Here is a 20720-nt window from a genome sequence, read left to right on the forward strand (position 1 = left end):
TGTAATATGTGAACGTCATTTGATGCCAGCGTAATAAAAGTAAAAAAAAAAAAAAAAGAATAACATTACAATATATATATAATTTTATATTTCAATGTGGTTATATATTGGGATGTAAAACATTTTTTGGAAATAAATAAAATGAATCACTTGGGGCCCCAAGGCTCATTTTTGCCCCACAAGGCTAATCCAGCACTGACAACAATGACTTTCCATATGTGTAAAAACAGCTGGTATTTAGTTCTAAATGAATGCACTACCAAGAAATACCACCAACCCACATGTACACAGGAGCAATGTTCAATTCATGTCCATCTGAAATAATGACAGCACCACACAGACGGCTGGTCTGATTGAAAAAACAGTGATACAGACGTCTGCTGCTGAGGGTCCACGTTAACTGTGTGAACCAATCACAGTCGGAAATCCAACGTATATGTGGTGGAAAAATACTTTCCTCCTTTTGAGAAGTGAAATAGAATTCTTTAGACAGTTATTGTCTTTTGATGCTTTATTATAAAATAAGGTTTACAGAGTAATCCATTTCTGCAGAAAGGACAGAGCTCACGCAGCATCAAATGCTACAGAGGTCTGACCCCAGGTTACAAGTTACAAGAGTACTTATGCCTGTTTCTCACATACCAGCATGGCAAGGATGGCAGGGAGACAAAATAATCTGAAGGTCAAATAATAGAGATAAGTTGTGCTCGGAGACACCGGAGACATAACAGGTGTCTTCACAAAGTACAGTAAACAAAGTACATTAGGCCACTACAGGTCATGTTATATGTACTTCACCCAGAATTGAATATACGAGTTCATGAGAATATACGAATGCTTGATAAAAGAGTATATGGTTATATGATAAATTGACATTACAATTCCCCCTTTGGCCATAAAATGGCCACACCAAAGTATATACAAATTGATCATATGATCAGTGACTACATTCCTTTGGGTTTAAGTAAACACATCATTAGCTGATAAATGTTAAAATATGCATTTAGCTGTTTTTGTAGGACACAGACGTCCTTAGGTTGATAGCAAGCTGGGAAAAATACAAACAGTCAAAACATCAATATCATCATCATCACAAGTCTCAGCCAGAGAGGCCATCTGGTGTGTGACTGACCTATCAATAGACCTTACATTGTTGCTCTTGTTGGTGACACAGAGCTTTACTCTGTAGTCACTTGGTTGGAGCTTGGCATGCTACTGGTGGAGGAGGGCGCTCTTTCACCCCTCACTCTTATATTGCAGACGGTTCCACCGCAGCTGCAGGTTAGGCGCAGCGCACGGCGTGCACCCCAGTTGTCTTCCTCAGCGTCTGGATGAGTCAGTTTTCCCTAGACCATTATTCTGGGTCTAAAGAATTTATGTGGCCTCCTTTGCTTTGATTCTCTGGTGGCTGGTTGTCGGCCTTTGGTTCAGGAACCCGTTTGCAGTGGCTGGCGTGTACCCATGCGGCCTTCTCCGCAACCTTTCCAGCTGTCTCAGTGGTCAGCAGAACCTGGAACGGGCCCTGGAATCGCCTTGGTTTCCAGTGACGGCGTCTGTGGTCTTTGATGAGAACCCAATCTCCAGGCTGTAAGTTGTGGAGGACTGCTGTGGCTGCAGATGGCAGGGCACTTTTCACCTGTGAATGTAATGCTGATAAGGTTGTAGACAAGTTGGCACAGTATCTCAACATAGCATCATCACATGCACCTGTGGTAAGGGGAGGGCGCCTAACTGGACCTACACCTGTCTGAGGGGGTCTGCCATTTTCTCTTTCAACAGCACCTGCACTCTGTGGATGATATGAACAATGATGACGTCTGTCAAACCCAAGATAGTCTGACACTCCTTTCAGGGCTTGGTTGACAAAACCTGGTCCATTGTCACTGCTGATGACTGAAGGAATTCCCCACCTAGGAATAATTTCAGTTAGCAGTGCTTTAGCCACAGCTCCAGCATCCTGTTTGGAAGAGGGGAAAACTTCAAGCCATTTGCTGAACATGTCAACAATTACAAGACAGTATCTTTTCCCTTCACTTGGTGTTAGTTCAATGAAATCCATCATTAAATGTTCAAAGGGTTTGTCAGGAGGTGGATGACCAGCAGGTGGCATATGAAGAGCCCCTGATGCATTGTTGGCTGCACAAATGATGCATTTCCTGCAAAAGTCCTGTGCAAAAGTTGAAAAAGCACGTGTGTACCATGATGAATTAACAGCAGCACACATTCCCCCTTTGCCCACGTGGTCTCTCCATGGTCGTTCCCATCACAACTACTCAGCAAAATCTCCAGGTATGTTTTTGTTCCACACATAGAATAGAATAGAATAGAATAGAATATACTTTATTGATCCCTTTGGGAGGTCCCTTGGGGAAATTTGGGTACCAGCAGCAGTACAACACCAAAAAACACAGTAAAGCAGCAGTACAAAGTAAAAAAGTAAAAAGTAAAAAGTAACTAACTAAGTTAAGTTAGTTAACTAAGGTGCTGGTATAAAATAGAATGTAAATGAAATAAAATATAAAAGTAGAATAAACTCTTGAATAGTTAGTACTAAAATAGAACAAGTTTGGATTCAAGTAAAATTCAAGTAAAAAATTAAAATATAAAGTATATACAAACATTGCAAACAAACATTGCACTCTTAGATGTGGAAATAATAATAAATTACTGCACATGAGTTATTGCACATGGATAGTATTGTTATTGCCCATGGGTTATTGCACATGAATAGTAGTGTCCGGCAGGCTGTACTCCTTCCCTCTCCCTCTCCCCCTCCTGCCATATTCGGTGTTGTATAGTTTGATGGCTCTGGGGACAAAGGAGTCTCTGAGCCGGTTGGTCCGACTCTTGGGGAGGAGCAGCCTGTTACTGGTCAGGCTTCTCTGTGCACTGATGACAGTGTGCAGAGGGTGACTGGCATCGTCCATAATAGCCAGTAGTTTTTTTAGTGATCTCCTCTCTGCCACTGTCACCAGGGAGTCCAGCTTCATGCCGACCACAGAGCCCGCCCGCCTGATGAGTTTGTCCAGTCTGTTAGCACACCTTTTTGGCATGCTGCCCCCCCAGCAGACAACAGCATAAAAAAGTGTACTAGCCACCACAGACTGGTAAAACATCCACAGGAGTTTTCTACAGATGTTAAAGGACCCCAGTCTCCGCAGGAAGTACAGACGGCTCTGGCCCTTCTTGTACAGGTAATCTGTACAGTATGACCAGTCCAGCTTGTTGTCCAGCCACAGCCCGAGGTACTTGTAGTTGCCTACAATCTCCACCTCGTCGTCCTTGATGGTCACTGGCCGTGGTTGTGGGCTGGACTTCCTGAAGTCGATGACCAGCTCCTTAGTCTTGGAGGTGTTGAGCTGGAGATGGTTCATCTGACTCCAGGCAACAAAGTCACAGACTAGGTTCCTGTACTCCTCCTCTTCATCATCCCTGATACATCCCACGATGGCTGTGCCATCTGCAAACTTCTGGATGTGACACAACTCTGAGTTGTAGCAGAAGTCTGAGGTGTAGAGGGTGAAGAGGAGGGGGGCCAGCACCGTCCCTTGGGGTGCTCCTGTGCTGCTGATGACAGTGTCTGAAGTAGCGTCCTTTAGCCTGACAAACTGCGGTCTCTCTGTGAGGTAGTCAGCAATCCAGGACACCAAGTAGGGCTCTACTTGCATCCCCCTCAGTTTGTCCAGTAGCATCGGGGGCTGGATGGTGTTAAAGGCACTTGAGAAATCCAAAAAGAGGATCCTCACTGTGGATCCTCACTCACATACACACAGAGTGAGCTCTCAGTAGGAAGAGCTGACTTGATTTCACTTTTATTAGTCAGTCACTGAACTGTGAAACAAGCTACATGAAGATGTCTTTCTTCTGATGATCACTCTAGAACTTTCTACTTAGCGACTCTGTGTGGTGCTGCAGTGGGTGATATCTGACACAGAGTTCTAAATTAAAATCTCTTACAGTTACAGCAGGACCGTTGAGGATGTAAGAGCTAAACTGGCTTAAACACAGATGAACCATAGAGCATACAAATGATGTGCTAACTTACACCACAGGTACAGTGAGACACCACCAGGTATTGCTGAACGGACTCTTTCTCCACAGAGGCTGAGAGCGGTGGACGTAGCTGAGGGAGATCACCACTGGAAAATAAGGTCAGCAACAAGAGAATGTGAACAACAATGTGAACAACAGAAGAAAGGGATTGGTTTGAATCATATAAAAAGACACGAGTAAGCTTGACCACAGCTTACAGTACAGTATTCAATATGACAGAGAGAGTTCCTACCTGTGTGTAAGACGAGGAACCCTGCCATGACCTTCTGAGTCAGCAGCAGGCCATTAGACAGCTCACTGAACCACTGAGGAGCCTCGTCTGAAGAGCTGCAGTCACACAGGAAAACTGTTACTTCATTCATCAGCTCATCGATTCTTGTGTGTCTGTTCTCACAGCTGGTACAGCTGGTGTACTTAGGACAGTGGGACAGTTAGAGACAGTGCTTCTCTTTACCTGGCTGTGAGTATGTGGCAGGTGATGGTGTTGTTGCCTCTGCTTAGGCAGACCTCCTGCAGCGTAAACCCAAAGGCCAACAGGTAGGCACACACTGTCAGAGCAAACTTCAACAGGAAACAGCCAAGGAAGTAGTTCTGGGTCTGGTCAAAGAGGAGTAACAGTTTAAAGGAGATTAAAAAGCACACAGAAGTACATGTATACATAACTAGTCATTCATGTTTGATCAATGGCCCCAAGTGTAGATGCAGTAAATACACAAGGTGCAGAAAGAGCAGCTGTTTGTTGTCTGTGGTATTTATCATTATCATTACTGCTTTTATGAAAGTTTTCTCCTGGAATATTTTTCTAGAGACTTCATTTGACTGGAAGAAGTTTCCACCATATCACTACACAGTATGTACACTAAATGCTACTAATTAATATTATATAAATGTTTGTCTAAGCTTTAGCAGTAATAATCCAGTAAGTGAGGCTTCTAGGTTCAGTAGATGTGGAAGATCTGAGAGGCAGGATCCCACCTTTCTTGGAATGGTATCTAGGTTCTTCCCTGTGGCAACTGCCATGACTGAAGTGTCTGGAGGCTTCCCCAGAAGTGACACACTGAGAACACAAATGGACCATTACTATAATGTATAAACACAGTGAAATAACACAGTGTTGTCAGTTCACAGTGTTTTATTATGTGTGTACCTTAGAAGTGGGCAGCTGAAGCAGGACAGCCAGAGGATGTCAGTGGTGTTCATTGGAGGAGGAAGCTGAGCCAGACAGGCTAAGAACTACGGACAAACACCAGAAGCACTTCCTTCATTTATTTATTCAGAAATGTACATCACAATATTAATTAGGTCTTTAGTCTTTTAGCCTGTTAGCAATGATACACACAGAGAAATGAGAGAAATGTATTTGTACATATAAATCCATATAAATCCACATGCTCTGAGTTTGTGAAGTGCTCTCTCACCTGGATGATGACCAGACTGAGCTGACACTGCAGCAGGAAGAGGAAGCATTTGCGGATGCCATAGGTCGTGTGTCGCGCCTGGAAAAGATTCACCCAAAAAGCAAATGAATTCATATAGAAGTGTCTCGTTCTGACTTAGTGTATCTGTGTGTGTGTGTGTGTCCAACCTGCTCTATGAGCTTGACCATGCTGACGCTCTCTCCTTGGTGGAAGGTGACAGAGCAGCCCAGACTGTTGAGCTGTCCTGAGAGCCTCAGAGGAGACAGACCCTCAGCGTCTCCGTTGAAGCCTCCTCCGGTGGCATAGCCAAATGTCTCCCACGAACACTGAGACGGGTACAGAGGGTCCAGAGCGATGCTGTGGAGAGAGGACGATGAAAAATCATGTGGACTGAGAATGAGAAGTAGTTTGTTACATAATTATTGTATAATCAGTCAAAACAATGTTGCCGGACTATGGCAAGCTGTTAAAGGGTCAGTACACACAAACTAGAAAATATTTTCCCATTTACCTCTAGTAGTGAGGTATCTGTCTCCAGCTAGTACAATGGAGGTGAAAGGGATTGCATTTGTACTTGTTAGAATGGCCGTTCTGACAACAGAGACTTCAGAAAGAAGAAAATGCCAAGGCGAAGGTGGAATATGCATAGACATATATTTATTTTCTAACAGCAGCACAGGTATGGCAGCAAACCATAGGTGAAACCTAACCAGCAACAACAGCAGATTTAAAATTGGCGCCCTTTTATACTGTGTTCTGGTAGGTGTGATTGGGTGCATACATTCACAGGTGTTCCTAAACATACATTCATAAGCATAATTGACTTATATAAAAAATGTGAATACTATATTTAACCACAATATTTAAAATAACCTTCCTGCTGTAAACTAAACCCCAAAACAAACACCATAAATATAATTACAATAAATATATACATTTTACAATACAATACAATTTCCAGACTCCCCCCTTTCTTGTCCTGCCACTTGGTCGTACCCGGAACGTTCTTAACACGGTCCGCTGACCTAGGGGACTCTTTTCAGCAACGCACCCCAGAGCGAACACCAGACAGGTAAAGGTAAGTGTTAACCATAACTTAAACAATGTCTGTTCCAGCACTTGCACTATTTGCATCATCTTTCACAAAACTGCATTTACTCCGGAGTCCTTCAATTTTGGACAGTCCGCTGCCAACGGAGTCTAAAGGACCTCCTCTCCTTTTCAGACAGAGCCGGGTGGCCACCACGGTTTATTTGAATGAGATGTAGAAATCTCAGTGACAGGTATCCCTGAACCCTGACAAACAATACTACAACTCTCTGCATGGCTAGATAGTATTACTATGAGTTTTCATTTTTTTAATAGCAGAAATATTGCTTCAGAATTTTTACTGGTTTTAATTGTGATAAAAATGAAAATCAGCTATTTTCAACCAAGCCCTAGTCTCATTAACATTTATTTTCAAATTTGAAAAAACAGGATGTACTTCATTAATGAGTGTATACCTGATGTCACTCTGTAGGAACAGGCGGCTGTTGCGGAAATTGGCGGAGCTTCCCAGACAGCATGTAACCTCCCTGTTCTCCTGCATGATTTTCATCATCTCACACATGGCTGTGAAGAGAACTCCACTGTAAGTAAATGTCTACAGTACTCTAAAGCAAACACTGAGTATATCGAAGACACAGACAGTGACACAGATCTTTCATTCTTTCCTTGAAATAAGCCTCGTTGGTTATTAATCATCGCTTTTCCTTATTAGAATCTGTTTCACCATTGAGGAGCAGAGGAAGACAATGGAGTCAGAGGACATCTTTAAAAAGTAAGATGAAAAAGTTTTCCAAAAAAGTGGAATTACCCATAAGGAGAGTGATTCATTCTATAAAACACATAAAGAATACTCACTGTCAGGGGTGCAGTCAGTGAAGAGTGGCACCAAAAGAGGCACATTATCAATGTTCTTCAGATGAGGACGGACCTGGTGGATCCCACGAGGTAGCTTGGCCTGACAAAGGGCAGGGAGAGAAAATGATTCAGACTAATGTAAAATAATTTCAAAACAAAGCACAATTTCCTGCTGGTTACCAAAGCATAAGACAGAGGAATCTGTCTGTATTATACAGCTGCATGAAAAACAGATACTGATATTTCTCCATTGTAGCTTCAGTGGTTTTAATAAAAGGTATTGTTACCCTGTTGCAGTCCTCCAGGAAGCTGGGCACATCACTGTCTGTGGGCTGGAAACTGGCAGCAAAGGACCTTCTGCTTCATCCCGAGAATCTGAATCACATATGAAGACAGACTGCAAAGTTAGAGATACTCTGTAAAACTCAAATGAACAGACATCACTCATGTCAGACCTGCACTTCTACAGGACTCCTTTCTGTTATTTCCCCTAAAAGAAGCATAAACTAACATAAAATGGAAAATCTCATGTAAAGTTATACAATGTAATTCAAACTGTGATCACCCCATAGAACAGGGTAATGTCATAATTTGACAAGTTCTGATCCAGAAATCATGTGGGTTTACTCTTCAAATGATAAATCTATGTCTGTGTAATTAAACAGCAAGACTAAACACAGAAACCATGACAACCTACATTGATGTCCACATCACACCTGCAGACAGAAGGACAGTCATGAAGTGCACCCCAACAGTAAATGTAATAAAATGAATAATTTCCTCAGTTTGTGCAAACACAGGTTTGGTACCTTGGTTCAGGTCTTCGTGCTGGGAACCGTGACTGGGGCTGGATGGAGCTCCATCACAGGGACTGTCTCCGTTTGGGGTCAGAGAGATGTGGCAGTTCCAGCCCGTCTCTAAACCCATCTTCTCAGCAAAAACCTGCACAGACACAAAATAAATAAACACATACTCTCAAAATGCACATTTATTTTGGTGAATGTGGAAAAAACAATGTGCTGTCAGCAGAGACACAGAGAGACATCAGATTAAGGAGTCCATTTATTGTCCAAATGAAAGAGTACTATACCTTGATCACTTCAGCCAACATAAACTAGATACTATCAAATGTTTATTGGAGCTTGTGTGTGTTCACCTTGCTGCGGAGCTCATCCTCCATAGAAAAGTAAACAAAGCGGATGCAAGCTGTGACCAGGGCATCGATAAGCCGGACTGTGTCCAGCCTCGCCTGGAACTGAGACGACACCATTCCCATGAAGATCTGCCCACTCAGGGCCTGGACGCAGTCCTTACGCTCCACCCCCTCACCTATACCCTCTGCACACATGACAAGGGAAAATGAGTTGTGTTATTACTGTTTTATTACTTTAACTAATCCGTCCCTCCGTCACTGACTCTTACCATCTGAGCTCCAGCTTTTCCTACAGGAGTTGTATTTGATGGGGGTGGTGGAGGGCAGCTCCACTCCAGAGAAGAGGCTGGGACCGGGGGCCAGTTCTACACACTTCCCATTGAGTTGGCTTGACAGTGACACTTGCATGGGTTTGTAGGCAAAGGCTGAGCAGTAACCTGACAGACAGGCCCGCTGGTAGAAGTCCAGGACCTTCTTTCTGTAACACAAGAGCAGAGTGTAGAAATAAACACTCAGGTGGCAGCTTCTATTATTTTGTCCACCCTATTGATATCAGTGAGGGCAGGTTAAATAACAGAAACACCTCTGTATATACTGTACAGTTCAACAGCATCACAAACTGCAGCCTCCAAAATGATCAGAACGCTGAAGCAACGTCTCTAAAACAGTTTGAAGAAAACCTGAACATGATGAGCTTCATGGATAATAAAGTGGCAGCTGAGTGTAGATATGGATGATATCACCTGTGCTGTGCTTATGAAACTTTGATACTTGTGTCTGACTCAAGATTTACAGCCACAGAAGAGCGATCAGTGTGACGGCACCTGTCTGAGCCCGACAGGGGGTAGATATCAGTTCCATCCCAGAAGTCAGTGCAGGCTTCCAGGATGAGGTCAGCCGAGCCATGTGACAGCATCTGGATGTTATCTACAACAGAGAGGTTAGAGAAAGACAGTGAGAATAACATTAGCAGACATGAAAATACACAAACACCTTTTTTTTTTTTTTTTAACTTGCTCATCCATTTGGTGAAGAGACAGACAAAGGACAAGTAACACAGCAAAATACACCAAGTACATATAAGAAAAAAATCAGCTCTTTTCATTAAAAACTATAAAATAAAAGAAAACAGAGCAGTAGAACGACACAGGTTGACTGAAGTGTGTATAGACTTACTGGAGGAGGAGTCTCGTACGAACAGAGAGATGAGGTGGGACATGGGAGGCTGGCGTTTGGTGAAGTAATGAAGGTGGCGGGAGGTTAACTCCTTGGTTTTCTCTCCAGATGGCAGCTGGTACAGAGCCAAGTGGTTCTCCTGTTTGAACAGCTCCCTTGCACCGGGAGTGAATCCTGACACACAAACACAAACAGACACACAAAGGAAAAGATGAGGGTAATAGATAATAAGACATGATCTAATTTGGTTCTGAAAACTTCTCTTTCTTCCCACAAACAGCACATCATCTGATACTGATGATCAGTTTAAATGATGTTTCACACCAACCCGGAGCCTCTGCCTACAGTGAAACACCTAAACATTGGGAAATGGCTGAATGTCTTTACTGGCCAACAACAACTCTGCACATCACTGCCATCATCTGGTGAGGAGTGGGACAGACGCTGAGTCTCAGCTGTTTAAACCTATGATTGTGATTGCTACAACCTGCTGCTTCCAGCCACTGCTGACGGGAGCTCCACAGGGGACTGTCCTGTCCCCTTTACCCTGTCCACCTCGGACTTCAGGTACGGCATTCTGACCTGCCACCTACAGAAGCTCTCAGATCTCTGCAGCTGCTGGATGCATCAGGGGGGAGGATGTGTCACCAGAGGGCGGTGGCTGGTTTTGTGGACTGGTGTGAGCTGAACCACCTGCAGCTCAGCATCAGCAAAACAAAGCAGCTGGTGGAGGACTTCAGGAGACCCAGGACTCCTGCTACTCCTCTTTTCATTAGGGGACAGATGGTGGAGGTGGTACACGAGAACAAAAACCTGGGTGTCCACTTGGACAGCAAACTGGACTTGAGCAAGAACTCAGGAACTCGCAGCTCTCTATAGGAAGGGCCCTTCACGGCCATTTTTTAATTATGGTTCACTCTCAGTTCAGCCAGGTGCAATACTCCCACTCCAGTCCATCAATCCAACATAGCAGCAACTTGCTTGTAGCCTTAATTTATCATGAAGACCATGTGAGAAATAGATCTTCCCACAGTGCTCGGAAATTGAATCTATGCAAGGACTTTATTCTGGGGTAAAATGTAATCTGGAGTTCATGCTGAGTGGGATGAAAGCCAGATCAGCTTTTACCACTGAAGAAAATCCTCTGAACCTCTGATCACTGTGTTTTCACATGACCTAACAAAAAGCCAAACTATGAGACAAACCAGGTCATGGTATTAACAGGTGGCTCTAAACCAACCAGATGTCAAAGCAGCACCGTCATTCCAAGCTCACCTATGAGCCTGGAGAGCTCACAGAGCCCCCAGGGTACGTAGACAGGCAGTACAGAGCCGTGGCTCTCCTGCAGAGCCAGGTTGGACAGGTGGTCAGAGAAGCGGCAGAGCTGCTGGGTGATGCTGGCATTGCAGAGGTTCAGCATGATGTTGAGGCCCAGTGGCTTGAGGGAGGGCAGGTGGCACTGCCAGGAGAGATGATCAAACTGGATGCTGGTTGGGTTCTGCTGGTCCTGTGGCAGGCTCAGCATCTCCAGGTGGTAGTCACACACAAAGTCCTCTGCCTCCGCCTCTGGACAGCCCATTGCAACGTCCTGGAGACAAATAAGGGGCAGAAATGAAAAGACCAACAACATCACAACATAGCAGGAACAGTAAAGTTACATCAGCTTACTGAATCAATAGCATGTTTCCTATTTTCACAACGGCTCGTACAGTTTCAGGTCTAAGCTTTACCTGGGCCTGGTCGTCCTCGCCTCCCTCAGTGTCGTGGCTGAAGCTCACGTTGGATCCAGAGTGGTGTTTGGTGCGACTGTGTGCGGGCTGGCAGGAACGCCGAAGCCGGACCGTGTCAGATGAGCGAATGCTGTCGTGTGAGGTCTCGCTCGGCTCGGGCCCCTCCCCCAGCTGGGTGGAGGACTCTGCCGGTAGACAGAGCAGAGCCTGCCCCTCCTGGGCCTGTACAGCAGTCACAGTTAGTCAGGAGTGGATACAACACTGTGCCTTATCAGGTGGTGAACTGGGGCTGCTGGTGAGGCTAAAAGGTGCCAGAGAAAACACAAACACACACCTCATCTAACTAACTATACATCTAACACCTACATCGAACTATGTGCAATTTTCCTCTTCATTTTCAATTGGGAGTTAAGTAACAGTAAGAATTTCCCTACGGGGATCAATAAAGTTATTCTGATCTGATTCTGATTCTGATCCCTGTCGTCATCCGTCTCCATTCGGCAGTAGGAGTTGACGGACAGGTCGTCTCTGAGATCATCCTGGCTGTTGTGAGGTGGTTCGACCCGTCCGCTGAAGAACAGCACGGTCTCTGGACTGGGGTTAGGCCACGACAGGATACCCTGTTTGTCCACACAACACAGCACCTACACATACACACAAAATATCTGCAAATTAGACACATACTGTCCACTCAGCAACAAGTCTATAAAATGGTTTCCATGTCTATGGGCATAATGATGGTTTCTGGCTTTTTATGGCCCAAATGTTGCCGTGGGCTACACCAGTCAATGGTAGAGTGTATAAAAGGCTGGAAGTGTAGCACAGTGTCTGAGACTCTCCCTTTAAGACGCCAACCAGGTGTCTCCACACACAACGTAGCATCTCCTGCATAAATGAGTGCATATACACACTCAGATATATATAGTAAGCAAGAGAGCCGCTTAATATATATATATATATATATATATATATATATATATATATATATATATATATATATATATATATATATATATATATATATATATACTAGAGAGGATAAACATGTCTGAATAAATAAATGCATAAAATTCATACCTATTAGTCATAAGTCATTGGTCATAAATAAAGTGACAATAATTAAAATGTAAAAAAAAATAGCTTTAAGTAATAAGGAAGAAGCTGAATTTATAGCTCTGCCTAAAAAGCCCAAACCAGCTCTAAAACAGATAAATGTCTGTATGTTTCCACCTACAGACGACACTGACACAAACAAAGACTCTAAACTTACACTGACCTCAATGCTTTTCACACACACTGAATCCATCCACAACTGAGCCCTGACAATACTCAGCCAGACCCAAACTCCAATGCACCTGGATACAGAACAAAGCCCATCTAAACTGAGCTGAAGACAGGCCTGCACTTCCAACACTCACCCTAGCACTCTCTCTCTCTCTCACACACACACACACACACAGAAATGAATGCATGCATGTGTAGAAACACTAAACAATGTTAACCAACATGCAACGTCTCACCTGGTCTCTCATGACCCTCCAAATAAGCTCTGCCATCCTGCAAGAGAAACACAAACAGGAAGCATCAGCACACAAACCACCTTTGAAACAGCCCTTGATTTTCTTTTTTTTTTATCCACTTACCACAAAGAGCTCTGACAACACACGAACAATTGCAGTGTGTCCCTCACTCCCACACGATGGCGCTCTTTCCTCACCAGCAGCACCTTCACTGGCTCCACCTCACATACACCTACAACACACACTCACTCACTAAAATTAGTGCATGTATAAGTGTAGAAACACTACAATGTTGCTCTTGCTCACCTGGTCTCAAATGGTCCTCTCACTCAGCTCCTCCCTCCTGCTGAAAAACACAAAGACATTGGTTTTGGATACTAATCAAGTCAGTCCTTGAACTTGTAATATTTTGCTTGACTTCCAGCTGCAGCAGGGGCCTTACCTGAGCTCCACATTGCCCATGGCCTCAAAGTTGGATGGCCACTCAGCCACAAGCAGCTGCACACAGAAAGAAAGAAGGAGACATTAATGCATGCATAAGTTTTATTCTCCATCAAGCAGCAACTATGTCTCACACACACTAAACCCACACTGACCCCAGTGCCATCCATATAGTGACAAATACCCACAACTAAGCCTGACAACACTAAACTACACAACACAGCCTGTGCTTCCAACACTACCTGCTGATGGGCTTCCACACATATACAGTTGTGTCCGGATCCCAACTGCATAATGTGCTTCCACATACCAACACTGGTGCAACAGCCTGGAAATAGCAAACATACACTCTAAACTAGGGGTGTGCCATCTCAGTCACCTCACGATTCGATTACGATTCACAGTGCTACGATTCGATTATTCCCCGATTATCAATGCATCTCGATTAATCTTTTTTTCCTTCTTTGTTTCTCAGTTACTTGTAAAATAATGTATATTTTTACATATCGATTCATTGAAGTAAAACACGTTTATCTCTCTAAAAACGATAATAATAATACTAAAAATATATATTATGTGGCTGTACTGACATGATTCTGATTTGATTATTTTATTATGAACATGTACATGAAAAAAATATCTGTTAAAAAAAGAAAAGAAAAAATAGGGAAAGGAAATTGACAATATTTCCACTTCTATTACAATCTGATATCTTGATTTACATGTCCAGAAAGTAATCCTTTTAAATCTTATTGTATGTGCATGTCAGTCAGATTGTTTCTTATAAGGATTTTGGACACTATCCGGTCACTGCACGTATTCTTACGTTTCCAGTCAACAGTGTTGACAGAATATGCAACACTCGACGCTAACCCCTCAGTACAGAGCCGAGCAGTTCGCGTCGAGTTTCGCAGTTTTTTCGCCGACGAACACAGAGCCGTAGGCAGCCGCTTCGCCATGCTTGAATTGTTTTGAAGGGGGGCGGGCTTAGTCTGTGGAAGGGGCTTGTTGTGCCACCCAGATTTGCTTCCCTCCGTGCAGTTTTCCCCTGACACACGTTCCTCTTCCACACGAAAACAGCATTGCACTCAAATTATGTCAAATTCCGCGATATTCCGCGTTAAAAATAGATTCAGATTTAATAGATTAATAGGTTTTAATCCAATTCCGCGATTCAGTGATCGCGGAAATCACAGGGCCCTATAATATGTCCGGGGGGCACGCGCTACTTTTTTTTCGTTCCGACCGCTGCATTTTCCTTCCGTTATTAAAAGAATCGATTTTTGAACATTTATGAATCGATTCTGAATCGTCAAGTGTCGCGTCACGATTAATCTATGAATCGGGCACACCCCTACTCTAAACCTAGTTGGACCCCAGTGCTCCCCCAACTAATCTAAGTCCCATCTAAAGTGCATTAAAGACAAAAGCAGGCACTTCCTTCTTTCTGATTTTAATACAAACATTCTCTCACTCAGACATGGATGCATGCATACTGGTAGAAACACTGCACAATGTGGCCTTCATGCACCTGGTCTCAAAGGGTCCTCTGGATCAGCTCTGCCCACCTGCAGCAAAAGCCTCAAAAGACTCATCTAAGTTGGAGTCCCACTCAGCCAGATGCAGCTACCTGCTGAACACAAAGGAACAACAACAAAAAAAACAACAATAAAAAAACAATAAAAAAAATGATGTGTGCCTCCAATAGTGGAGGCACACATAATGGTTGATTCCCAGCTTTAGTTTTTGGCAGTGGACCCACACAATCAGTGAGGACTTTATCAAACGGCTCACCTGTCACTGGAATGGGATGCAAGGGAGCAGGGGGATCACCTGGTTTGGTTTGCCAACAACCTGGCATACATGGCAGGAACAACAATAGTTAACAACATCAGACTTGAGTCCTGGCCAAAAGAAATGTTTAAGGACTCTGTGATAAATTTTTGTAATGCCCATGTGTCCTGACCAAGAGTGGTCATGAGCTAAAGAGAGTACCTGTGTGTGGTAGACTGTAGGGACAACAACCTGTAAGGTCACGCTCCAGTCCTCACCAGCATCAGCGACGCATCAACAAGCCACCGTCAAGAAGGTAAGCCACTTTCTTTTTCTGAGCCTCTTCCTGCTCAACAACAGAAGAGAGACATTTTTGAGAGAGTTATATCAGTGTTTTGGGCTGAAATAAACTCTTTTCAGGTGGAGAGAGGTGACCCTGACTGATCAGGCTGGCTCTCGGCCTCAGTAAAGTGGCTGTCAGGGGACTGCCCTGTGACTAAGAAAGAATCAGACGGGTCAAGGTCATTATTCCTCGATGGGGCCCTGGTAACCACACATGCTGGGAAGATCTCAGGGTATTGTTGGGCAATGTCTGTCCCTGGGCTTGAATCAATCAGGCACAACCTTACCCCCAGCTAAATCATTCCACAAAATAAAGTCAATCCCTTTTACTGGTAAAGCTGGAAGGACTGCAACTTTAAAGAGCCCACTGACCAGAGGAGACTGAAGATGTATATTATGCAATGGAGCAGAGACAAATTTCATCCCCACACCCTGAACAGCTGCACTCAAGCCACAATATGACATAGGTGACAAAGATAAAATGCCTTCATGGATAATGGACTGGGATCCACCTGTGTGTCAGGATTTTTACTGGCTGCTGATCTTTTGGATCCCCACTTAATGAAACAAAGCCCTCAGAAATGAAAGGCTTAAAACAGGGGTCAGGCTTGTTGTCCTCAACTGCTGTCTGGACGTGGACGTCCGACAGCCTCATGCTGTTGGAGATTAGAGGGTTGTTTATGCTTTAGTGATAGGCAATCAGCTATCAAGTGAGCTTTTTTCTGACAGTAGAAGCACTCAGGATGTACACGGGGAGGTGACCATGGACCCCTAGCCTTTTCAACCTTTTCAACAGGAGGGAGACCAGAACTAGACCCCGCTGGGCGTGACATAGGAACTTTGTCTGGGCGAGAAGATAAAAACACATTTTATCACCAGCTCATAAGCACGCAGTATGGATTCTTTAAGCACATTATAACACAAGCTATCTGTTAACGACAAGGAAGACACAACCTCCTGTGTCTTACCTATGAGCTTGCAATGAAGCAGGACAGGCCACATCTCCTCAGGCCACTTTAGTGCTGTAGCAATCCTCTCAAATGCTGTAAAACAGGAGTCAACCTCCGCCTCCCAAAATGTGGGCACCAAGGATATATTCCTACTCACATCAAAGCTTGGCTTTGTCAGGACCAGTGGAGATACAGAATTGTCAGACCCTTGTGAAATCTGTACAGAAGAAATTTTCATGGCCTCCAATTCAAGCTGGCGTAACTTAATCTCTTTTTCAGCCTCTATCTCCAACTTGCAAACTTGTAATCTAAGGTCATAATCCGCTCTACGTACCCTCTCCTTTTCCTGTGCTTCCAGCTGGAGACGAGCGATTCTGACCTTGATCCTTGCATCTGAACTGGAGCCAGACGACCCTGGGGAAAAAGGGTCAAAGCGAGGAAAAGTGGCTGGAACAGCTTCACTCTCAATCCTAGCACCTCGGAGTGTATCATGTACAGCCTGTTCCCTTTTACCATCAGAAAGAGAGGAAACACTTGGACCAACAACTTCCTCCCCTAACTCAGCTGAAACAGGGTTAATAGGAACAAGCAGAACCTTCAACTCAGCAAGTTTTTCCACTATTGTGTTTTGAATTTCCTTTTTAAGACTAGTTTTCTGGACAGGGATGCCATAATGAGCTGTTATACAAAGCAAATCATCTTTACCACATGAATGAACTTTTTCAATGCAAGGATTATCAATGAAGTCCTGCAAGTCAAACATCCTTCTTACACAAATACCAAACTACAAGGACTCTTGAAAATTCTTTGGTTGGTTTGTACTGACCCTGGGAAAAAGTATCCCTGAGGAGACCCCACTTGTGTTCCAACCTTAGTTGGTGGAAGCTCGGGATTTCAGGTCTGTAACACAAGCAACCAAAGCAAATGAACAGAGTCAGTGTAGGTGGCATCATTACAGTTAGTTTATTTGAAAACATAAAAATGGAACAAAATGGAAAAAGTGGGGGAGATGTGGACCAGTGGTTGTGCCAAACAAAACCAAAAAAGTTCCAATAAAACCAGGCCTAGATTACTGACTACCTGAGAAAACAAAGGAAACAAAAGACCTGGCTGAGCTCGCTAAAAAGATAAAGAGAACAAAATACAGGGGGGTGGCACCAACCAATAACCCTAGTGTGTTTATACAACAATAATTCCTACATGCTGCTAAATGTACAGGGTCCCCCAAACTCACCTGTCCACAAACACCCACCACACTTACTCTACTGCCTGATGCCACCAGAGGAAAAAGGCAATCTGCACTGGAACACTGTGAAGCAGGGCAGGGGAGGAGAAAGAGGAAAAAAACACACACACAGGCCATCCAGGCACATTACAGCTGTATGTGTTGTGTATGCTCACACACTCAGACACACACAGAGAAATGAATGCATGCATATCTGCAGAAACACTGACCAACATGCTCTCTCTCACCTTGTTTCTCATGGTCCTCTGGATCAGCTCCTCCATCCTGCACAGGACAAACACACTCTACATCAGATCCAGGTACAAACAGTCAAACCTATTTGAAACATTCTGCTACACTTCCACATTCAGCAGGGGGCGTACCTGAGCTCCACCCTGGATATGGCCTCATCCAACTTGGATGTTGGAGCCCCACTCAGCCACATACACCTGGAAAGAGAGAGACATTAATGGATATGTGTAAAAACACTGAACATCTGTCACTCTGTCACATCTGGGTTTAAACTCAGCCTGGCGTCCACACACCACAGTCTAAAAGTCACAGTGCCAAACTCTAACATACATGTGGTCATACCAAACAAGTCAGACATATAAAGCCAACTATTACACACACATCTACTTATTTAATTCATGTCTAAAGTCAAAGTGGTACAGCTAATGGTTACCTATAAGTATTGCATCCAACAGCTCACAGTTTAAACTCTTACACGATGGCACCCAGACACCACAGGCCAACAGCCAAAACATACAGCTCTCTAACATAGGTTTGGTCTGTTTAAACAAGAAAAGGACAGAGTTTTTAAAACTCTATCAAGTCTAAGTGGTGCATCTAACACCTCACAGTTTAAAGCCTGAGAATCTGGCATCCACACAGCACAGCCTGCGCTGTTTCATCTACATATTAACTATTTGTCTAAAAATTTTCTGTTACCTACAACTGAAAATGTTACAATTACATTTACTCTCTGACAGTCCTCACAGATGACTCTAACCATTTAAACAAAGAATTAACTAAAAGTCTTAAACCTAACATTGAAATGTTAACCTAAAGTGTGGAGCCAGTCAAGTTTAAACATGACACATTCTCCAAGGTCCATGCAGCCTTGAAATCAGTGTGTACATCACAAAGTAAGCACAACCAACAGACAACTGCCACTGGGTACAAATCAATCCTTTATTTGCAAACACACCGTCCGCAACACCAACAGGAGACAAAGCTCTATACAATTCTTCCTCTTCATGTCCCAGGACACACACCAACTGTCTCTGATCCAACACTATCTGAATTGAAGACAGAAACAGAGACAGTGAGACACAAATGAACCCCTAAGTGTTTAAAAAAAAGAAAAAAAAAAAAAAAGACTGAGCGATGTTGAGCAACATGCTTGCTCTTACCTTGTCTCTCGTGGTCCTCTCCATCAGCTGCTCCATCCTGCACAAAGAAAGTAAACATGAGCCACAGGGAGAAAGAAAGTCTAACCTTGCATTTTGAAACATTTAGCAAAACCTCCAGATGCAGCAGGAGGCCTACCTGAGCTCCACTTTGACTGTGACCTCCTCCATGACCTTCATGCCAATCTTCATCAAGACAAGCCTGCAGACCCACGCCACAATTGGAGCCCGACTCCACCAGAACCTGTTAAACACAGCCACACACAGACTCACACCTACAGGCCCAAGCACAGCACCTAAACACCGAGCCACACAGCTCCATCAACAATACACAACTATTGGCAGCTTCTACATCAAGAGCCAGCTACATCTAACACACACACACACACACACACACTGACCCATGCGACCTCCACACATTGACAACTACCCATAGCCACATACACAACTACCCACAGCCACATACACAACACAGAGCTACACACTCATAGGCTTTCACATATACACAGTTGTGTCCAGATCACAACTGCATATATGCTTCCACCTACAGACGACACTGACACAAGCATAAACACTGTAAACCTACACTGACCTCAATGCTTTTCACACACACTGAATCCATCCACAACTGAGCCCTGACAATACTCAGCCAGACCCAAACTCCAATGCACCTGGATACAGAACAAAGCCCATGTATGCATAGCGAAGCGGCTGCTTACGGCTCTGTCTTCCCGAAGGATTTAAACTGCGAAACTCGACACGAACTGCTCGGCTCTGTACTGAGGGGTTAGCGTTGAGTGTTGCATATTCTGGCAACACTCCGTTGACTGGAAAAGTAAGAATACGCACAGTGACCATATAGTGTCCAAATAGAGCTGAAATAATACTTTCTTGTGGATGTTGTCTTCATGGATAGATGCAACTGCTCAACAGTCTCCCAAGCCATACTAGCCTCCCTCCATAACAATAGTCTGGATCTGAATGATGTCTGGGCAGTGGTCACAGATAATGCCGCCCACTGTCTGAAAGCATACTTGTCCGTCATCTCAATAAATTTAACTTAATTTCTATTTAACTTGTGTACATTTTAGTCATTTATATTAAAAACACACTGTTTTGGGTAGATTCCCAAAAACTATAATGGAAAAAACATAATTCCCCAAAATTAAAACGGAAAAAACGGAATTTGGGGAAAAAATAAAACGGAATTTGGGAAAAAATAAAACCCTATATATGCTTCCACCTACAGACGACACTGACACAAGCACAAAGACTCTAAACCTACACCGACCTCAATGCTTTTCACACTCACTGAATCCATCCACAACTGAGCCCTGACAATACTCAGCCAGACCCATACTCCAATGCACCTGGATACAGAACAAAGCCCATCTAAACTGAGCTGAAGACAGGCCTGCACTTCCAACACTCACCCTAGCACTCTCTCTCTCTCTCACTCAGCTCCTCCCTCCTGCTGAAAAACACAAAGACATTGGTTTTGGATACTAATCAAGTCAGTCCTTGAACGTGTAATATTTTGCTTGACTTCCAGCTGCAGCAGGGGCCTTACCTGAGCTCCACATTGCCCATGGCCTCAAAGTTGGATGGCCACTCAGCCAGAA

The 20720-nt window shown here is 43.9% G+C and overlaps 2 pseudogenes; both read right to left on the minus strand.

Annotated features, from left to right (window-relative positions):
* Nucleotides 1–4041: 4041 nt before the first annotated feature.
* LOC121175609 lies at nt 4042–14991 on the minus strand (annotated as a pseudogene).
* Nucleotides 14992–16217: 1226 nt separating this feature from the next.
* LOC121175611 overlaps nt 16218–20720 on the minus strand; it is a 28034-nt pseudogene continuing 23531 nt past the window's right edge.

This window comes from Toxotes jaculatrix, chromosome 21 (genome assembly GCF_017976425.1).
Source record: "Toxotes jaculatrix isolate fToxJac2 chromosome 21, fToxJac2.pri, whole genome shotgun sequence".
NCBI classification, from domain to species: Eukaryota; Metazoa; Chordata; class Actinopteri; family Toxotidae; genus Toxotes; species Toxotes jaculatrix.